Source organism: Theropithecus gelada, chromosome 7b, assembly GCF_003255815.1.
Source record: "Theropithecus gelada isolate Dixy chromosome 7b, Tgel_1.0, whole genome shotgun sequence".
Lineage (NCBI taxonomy): Eukaryota > Metazoa > Chordata > Mammalia > Primates > Cercopithecidae > Theropithecus > Theropithecus gelada.
In genome coordinates, this window is record NC_037675.1 from 90,223,653 (window position 1) to 90,231,038 (window position 7,386).

The 7,386-nt window shown below is 37.8% G+C and overlaps 1 non-coding gene across 1 annotated transcript; it reads left to right on the plus strand.

Annotated features, from left to right (window-relative positions):
- Nucleotides 1-3,788: 3,788 nt before the first annotated feature.
- On the plus strand, nucleotides 3,789-3,924 carry LOC112629643. Its single transcript, XR_003120722.1, has one exon. It is a non-coding gene; the product is annotated as a U4 spliceosomal RNA (small nuclear RNA).
- The last annotated feature ends 3,462 nt before the right edge of the window (nucleotides 3,925-7,386 follow it).

Below are 7,386 nucleotides of genomic sequence, written 5' to 3' on the forward strand. Positions count from 1 at the left end.
GTCCTTTCATCTGTAAAATGGGGATAGTAACAATAGCTAGATTGCAGAGTTAACAGGAAGATTTAAGAGCATGTGTGGAACCTAGTATTGTGTCTAACCTACCCAGACTAAGAGCTAAACAAATGGGCCAGACACAGTGGCTTCTTCCTGTAATCCCAGCACTTTAGGAGGCTGAGGCGGGTGGATCACCTGAGGTCAGGAGTTCGAAACCAGCCTGACCAACATGGTGAAACCTCATCTCTACTAAAAATACAAAAATTAACCAGGCGTGGTGGCGGGCGCCTGTAATCCCAGCTCCGGGAGGCTGAGACAGGAGAATAGCTTGAACCTGGGAGGCAGATGTTGCAGTGAGCTGAGAACATGCCATTGCACTCCAACCTGGGCAACAAAGCAAGACTCCATCTCAAAATAAATAAATAAAAATGAAAATAAATAAATTAATGGTAGATAGTTTTATATTATTTATTACTACTTTATGTAAGTAATATCAAAAAACATTTGGCTACATATTTCTGAGAATTTTTCATTCTATGGCCTTAAATTTTTTTTTTCAATTTAATTTATTATTTATTTATTTATTTTTCTTTTGGAGACAAAGTCTTACTGTGTTGCTGAGACTGTTTCCTGGGCTCAAGCAATCCTTCCACCTCCGCCTTCCAAATAGCTGGGACTACAGGCATGCACCTGGCCATTCTATGGCTTTTTAAATGACAAGTGAGTGTTAATTGCCAACCTCTTTTAGATGTTCTCTAAACGAAAATGGTATTTGTTCAGGAATAGGACATTGCAATGGGAATATGCGTGCCATAGTAAACTATATGCATGTACAGGGAGGTAAAGGAAGATAAAGGTTTTTAAAGGAAAAATAAAGAGGTTTACAGAATTGTTTTGAAGTGATTCTCCTTCAAAGGATCCATAACAAGGATCTGTAACAAGGGTGGCATCAGTCAAGGTTGGCTGGCAGATGTCCTCACAGAAGTATTTTTTGTGTAAGGTTGTGATGATCTTTGTGCAATGTTGCGCTTTTTGTAGTCTTTTGTGATAGTTTTGGTTACGAAGCACTCATGCATGAGAACCCTCTCCTCAAAGCCTTCCTCTGTTCTATTTGTCAGGATTTTGTTCGTTTTTAACACAAATGACACCATTTTGATTCTGATGACTTTCCTGTAATAATGAGTTCACTTTTTCATACAGAGCCCAAAAGTATAAAAGTATCACTTCTTCCTGAGCAAAAATATGGTAAATGAGTTACTTCAGACCACATTTGCTTTAGGGAATAATCTCTAGCCCAGAATCAGTGGTTTATGTAACTGCCTGTTATAGAACTTGATAATCTTAAAAGCTTTACAGAGAGAATCTATTACATGGTAAAATGTCCAAAATGTAGAAAATTTCTATGAATTCAAGCATATGCATGTGGCTTTGCAAGTATTTTAAAATCATTTGCATGAGTAATTGTCCCTCAAAAGAATAAGCTGCATTCGCATATCTCTTTCTTTAGGTCTGTTTCTGTCTCAGCCTATTGCACTCAGGTTTCTGTTCCTTTTCACTCTTGACTCCCTGAAACGACTCTGACAAATATTGCAAATAGATACCTAATGGCCAAATCAGTGAATTTTTTTTTTAAGCTTTTGGTTTCCATGAATTCTCAGAATTGGACATGGTTGAACTGCCTCTTCTTTTTGAAATTCTGTCTGTACTTTGGCTTCATGATGCCACACCCACCTGGTTTTCCTCTTACATCTCTGGCCACTCTCTCTTAGTATGTTTTATTTTTCCTCTTCTCATTACCTGCCCTTAATGTTGGGTATCTGCAGGGTTTCTGTCTTTGGCTCTCTTCTCATTCTACAAATTCTCCATGGGATGATTTCATCCTCTTTATTGCTTTCCATGAGCAGATGTATAATAATATGAGTCTCAAATTTAATCTCCATCCCTGACCTCGCTCCATTGTTTCTGACTGGCTTCTAACTCTAGTTACTAACAGAATATCTCCATCTGGCTGTCCCAGAGACACTTAAAATCACTATATCCCAAAATGAATTTAATCTCTTTTTTTTTCCAACCTGTTCTGTCTCCTTCACTCTCATCTTGGTGACTGGCTCCCCTATCTATACATGCACAACCCAGAGAGCTGGGAGTTATCCTGGCTTCTTTTCTTTCCTTAGCCAAATGCCCTCCCCATATTCAATCAGTGTCCAAGTCCTGTTGACTCTATTTCATGAACATGTTTTGGCCTCTTCTGTCCATCCCCATTACTCCCAGCAACTCACATCTGGACTATTGCAATAGTATCCTAACCAGTCTCCTTGCCTTCAATTTTAGTTGATCAAGTTGTTTCATTTCACTGGTAAAACTTCTCTGGTGGCTTTTCACTGAATATGTGCTAAAACCCAAACTTCCCTGCATGGTGTTCCATATTCTTGATGATCTGGCTTCAGCGAATTTTTGAGTCTTGTTTTTTTTTTTCCACCCCTCCTTTTCTGTCCACAGGATTGCATGCTGTTGGGAAGCTTTTCCTCAGCGGCTGACTGCAGAGCTGTTTATGAACCCCACACACAGGCAGAATCACTCAGTTCTGGGCCTACGTCCATAGCTGCGTTCTCTCACAGGTTTCCATCATGGCTCCCATCATCCTTTATTAAACTTATTTGTTTATATGCACACTTCAGCCTATTTCTCTGGCATCTCATAGTATTTAAAATAATTTTTGGCATAAATATCAGTATCAATAGATATATATCAAGCACTTCCTTAAGGAATTCCTCAAGAAACTTCCTCCAAGAACTTCCTCAAGGAACCTGGAAAATGAGAACAACTCCCATCTCTTTGGTAATTCCTCAAACTGTTCTATCTCTAGCATGTAATAAACATTGTCTCGCTGTGGGATAATTAAGGAATCAGAGACACCGAGGGGTTGAGGAGGAATTAGTTAATTATTTAGGTGCACCAACCCCGTCAGATTAACATCCAAAGGACTGAGCCTCGAACAAAGAGTCGAGCTACCTTTTAAGCATTTTGTGGGACGGGGGAGATCTGTGCAGGGGAAAGCATATTACAGAAGCGAGAAACAAAGACAGTTATTCACTTGAGACATGCATTACATTATTTCTTACTTTTCAAGGAACAACATGTTTTATGACTTGAGATTATCTGTCTAGTGACCTTGCAGCTGCACAGCTAGAGAAACAGTCTTCACAATGCCTGGGAAAGGGAGAGACAAGGTTCACTAGCCACAGAAAAATAGGCAGTTAATTTCAAAGGACTCCTGCTCTTTCGCTTCTTCAGGGGGAATTGGGTTTTCTTACATACAATTGAGTTTTTGCTTACACATTCTTTAATTTCTTTTAATTCCTGTTTCAGTCTGACTGAAAATAGAGGAGCTACCTGGTTGCACACAGTACTGATTCCCACCCAATGTGTTTCTATGTTCTTTGAAAGACAATGTAATTGTGACTTAGTTGAATTACATTGATGTGCTCTCCACAATCATCCCATAAAATATTTACTATCATTATCACTATCATTATAATCTGGCTCATAGGCCAGATTAAGATGGTCAAATAAGTTAGTTTGTTAAACCAATTTAAAACACACAGTCTTAGCTTTGTATAGTGGAAATATGGTAGCCAATGAGGTTTATCCTACATTATTGCTAATTGAAAACTTTTTCCAATACTGGCTCATAGGCCAGATTAAGATGGCTTATCATTATAGTCTGGCTCATAGGTCAGATTAAGATGGTCAAATAAGTTAGTTTGTTAAATCAATTTAAAACACACAGTCTTAGCTTTGTACAGTGGAAATATGGTAGCCAGTGAGGTTTATCCTACATTATTGCTAATTGAAAACTTTTTCCAAAACCCTGCCATGACAACTTGCTAGATAGTCAGCATTGGCAATTTTTGACAGTCACTATGGAGACTGAATTGTTTTAGAAAAAAGCAGGAAGCGAGGGGAAAGAGATTGGGTAGGTGAACACATTTAGATCAGGCAGGTGAAAGGACCACACTACTGTGGGTCACTCAGTGTTCATATGTTCTGCCTCTCTCTCTGCCTCATCTGCCCTCTCCAAAGATGGCATGGTTACAAGAACCAGAGTGTAGGTAAGAATGTTCAGAGATGGAAGGTTCAGGATGCCAATCTACGCTTGCTCTATCAAAAAGACTGAGGTTGCTGGGTGCTGGGGCTCACAACTGTAATTCAAACACTTAGGAAAATTGAAGCAGGCAGAGTGCTTGAGCCCAGGAGTTCAAGAACAGCCTGAGCAACATGGCGAGATCACGTCTCTACAAAAAAATTAAAAAAAAAATTAGCTGGGCATAATAGTGCATGCCTGTAGTCCCAGCTACCCAGGAGGATGAGGTGGGGGGATCACCTGAGCCCCGGAGGTTGAGGCTGCAGTGAGCAGGCAATGAGCCATGATCGTGCCACTGCACTCCAGCCTGGGTGACAGAGCAAGATCCTGTCCCCAAACAATAAAAATAATAAAAAGACAGAGGTAGGTATGTGTGGCTACACCTATAGCTCAGCGATGACCTTATGAGCAGCATTATACATTTTAAGCACAAAACAAATGGGTTAGAATGGATGATACCAATGGGTGGTCAATTTGAGGTAGACCAGACTGATTCATGCTTTATGAATATTTAAGGTTTATTTTGCTTTCCATCTCTATCTACAAGTAACACTCTTATTTGTTTTGTCCTTTTAACATATGTTTAAGAAGTAAATGTCTATTTATTCTATGTTTAACATGTTTCATGCATTAATGATATACTTATTATCTGTACTTAACATATGAGTTGATGTAACGTATACTTACAGGTAAGTTTCATCTATCCCATTTGTTTCTCCTATTCTTTAGGGCAGAATTGAAAATTCTTAAATAATACAGCAAATGTATGTTACATTATGGATAAAAAATCTGAGGCACAGGGCCAGTAAGTCCCTTCCACAAAGTCCCCGCCACTTTTCCAAGGGCATGAAAAAAAGTCAGGTTTCAAATATAAAACATCTGGCTCCAGAGCCCTTTTTTTTTAGTGACAGGGTCTTGCTCTGCTGCCAGGCTGGAGTGCAATGGCACGATCATGGTTCACTGCAGCCTTGACTTCCTGAGCTCAAGGTTCCAGTGATCCTTCTTGCCTTTGACCTCCCAAAGTACTGAGATTATAGGTCTGAGCCACCATGCCTGGCCTAAGAGCCCACTTCTTAATCACCATCCTAAACTGATTCCTAATTTGCCTGAGAAAACACAGCTGCTAAGTCTGACCTTAAGTCCAGTGCTCTTCATGCTAATTACTCTTTGTGTATAAGTACTCTAGGGCCAGGAGATCTGTCTTGTTCATCTCTGCATTTTTACCACCAAGCACAGAGCCCGGGCAAATACTTGTTGACCAAGAGAATATCTCATTTTATAACTTTTGTTTTTCTTTTGGGTTATGTTAGATGTGTGGAATAATTCCAATTTAACATTTAAGAAAATTTAACCTTTGGCATTTAAAGTTAAATTACCTTAGGTATTTGATTTAAAACTGATTAACCTAAAGAAATATCTAGTTGCTACAGAATAAAAGATAAGGATCTATGAACTGAGATCTAGCATTGATTGTGAAACTGATCCTTTTAAAGGGCTTCTCTGCTTCACTTTCTCTAGTAGGAAAATGGTCCTAGTAACTCTTATCTACTCCCTTCACCAGCAATTGTTACATTGTCCATTCTTCCTATTACTAGCATATCTTTAAAAAACGGCTTCTGCTTTATCAGTTAGATATTATTAAAAGATGTAAGTCTGTCTATAAATTCATAAAATCAATGAACCATAAACATATTTACATATTAAAATAACACATTTTTATATCCTTTTAAAAGACAGATTTTATGCTACATTTGGACATGTTGAACATCCTGTAATTTGGTAAATATCCTACAATTTTCCTCATTCATTTGACTTTTGTGAGAGAAAACAATTAGCCTTCTGAAAGAAGTTAACATACATTATATGCTAGTAAAATATTTTAATGCCTCATCTGTTCCACATTTTTTTTATATGTTTATTGGCATGTTTATTTCCCCACTTACGAAAATATTGTTTCTCTGTAGGAAGTTGGCAGTAATCTAATGGGTGATTAATCCTGGCTACCCATCAGAATCACCTGGGACATGTAAAAAAACAAAACTGATGCCCCAGGCCTACCTCAAACAAACAATTTAAGTCAGTATTTCTAGGGCTGGAATTGGGACATCTCTATTTTAAAGAACTTCTCAGATATTCTACAAAATACTTGACCAGCACTCTTCAAAACTGCCAAGGTCATCATAAACAAGGAATGTCTAAAAAACTGCCACAGATCAGGGGAGGTAAAGGAGACATGATAACTAAATGTTAATGTGGTACCCTAAGTGAGATCCTGGAATAGAGAAATAATATTAGGGGAAAAGTACTGAAATCTAAATAAACTGTGGAGTTTAGTTAATAGTAATGTAACATTGATTGTTGTTCCTTAGTTGTAACAAATGTATCATCTTACACAAAAACAAATGTCAATATCTCACACAATAGAGAAACTGGGTATATGGGAACTGTCTACTATTTTTGTGACTTTTCTGTAAATAGAAAACTATTCTTTAAAAAAGTTTATGTAGAACATCTGATTATATGCTAAAGAGTAAAAGATAAGGATCTATGAACTGAGACCTAGCATCCTTTGTGAAACCGACCCTTTAAAAGGGCTTGTTTCTCTGTGCTTCACTTCCTCTAGCAGGGTTGAAAATCACTTATATACTAATCTGCTTACAGTGTACCAGAAAACAAAAAGACCCTGTGAAATACTGAGCCCAATTGTCAATTGTTGGCATGTGCGTTCTTAAAAATTTGACACTTAGAAACCATGGGCTGCTTCATTAGGACTTTTAGGGAAATTACATTTCTACCGGCAGTTCCAGGGCAACACAAATAGACCAATGACAATACACTTAACTATAACAATCACAATCCTGATAATTACTGGCTTCCAAAATACAACAATTCGAGAAAGACTGCTTAGTAGAGAAGAAAAGGTAACAATAAATTTCTTAGTTTAGAAGCATAAGGTTCATTTTAATATCTATGAAAAATATAAATATGTGGATTAAAAATAATGTCTAATGTTTTCTCAGACCCCAGTAGTTTGAGAAAAGCCTACCTGGATTTAGCTGGTCACATCTCTCTTTTCAAAACCGTTGCCATTAAGCATATTTGTCATCTGTGCAAATTTCTAGAGAGAAGTCAGAATTGTTTTTGAAGAAATCACTCTGCACAAGTAAACACTTGCCAAACAGCAAGTGCCAGGAGACGGTGTTTCACAAAGCTCTTTCTAAAAATTATTATTATTTTTTGCGCACATT